Consider the following 400-nt stretch of genomic DNA (forward strand, 5'->3'; position numbering starts at 1 on the left):
CATCCATTGAACTACGTAGCGAATGTCCACGATCCCGTCGGTAATGTCCACGATTTTGTGATTGTATTCTTCGCTATGTCTATGATTTTCAGTCCGTTAGATAGAAAAGACGAACAATCAATCTGTCGGCGCTTGTTGAACAAACGATTATTCGTCTTTGTCTAAAGCTATTCTGAATAGCGCTGATTGGTTGCTTCAATGGGCGCATTCAGCAGACTCAACAGTTGAGTGAGCGCTCGCTGCTCTTGATGTATTCTTCTAGATCTAAAATTCTGATTGGATGAGCTAAAAGAATACACTAATAACAACAAGCGCTCACTCAACTGTTGAGTCCGCTGAATGCGCCCAATGACGCATTCTCTATTCCGCAGTCTTTTTCCGCACCGTGTGATTTCACCCT

Source organism: Mycetomoellerius zeteki, unplaced genomic scaffold, assembly GCF_001594055.1.
Source record: "Mycetomoellerius zeteki isolate Tzet28-1 unplaced genomic scaffold, Tzet1.0 scaffold232, whole genome shotgun sequence".
Classification (NCBI taxonomy): Eukaryota; Metazoa; Arthropoda; class Insecta; order Hymenoptera; family Formicidae; genus Mycetomoellerius; species Mycetomoellerius zeteki.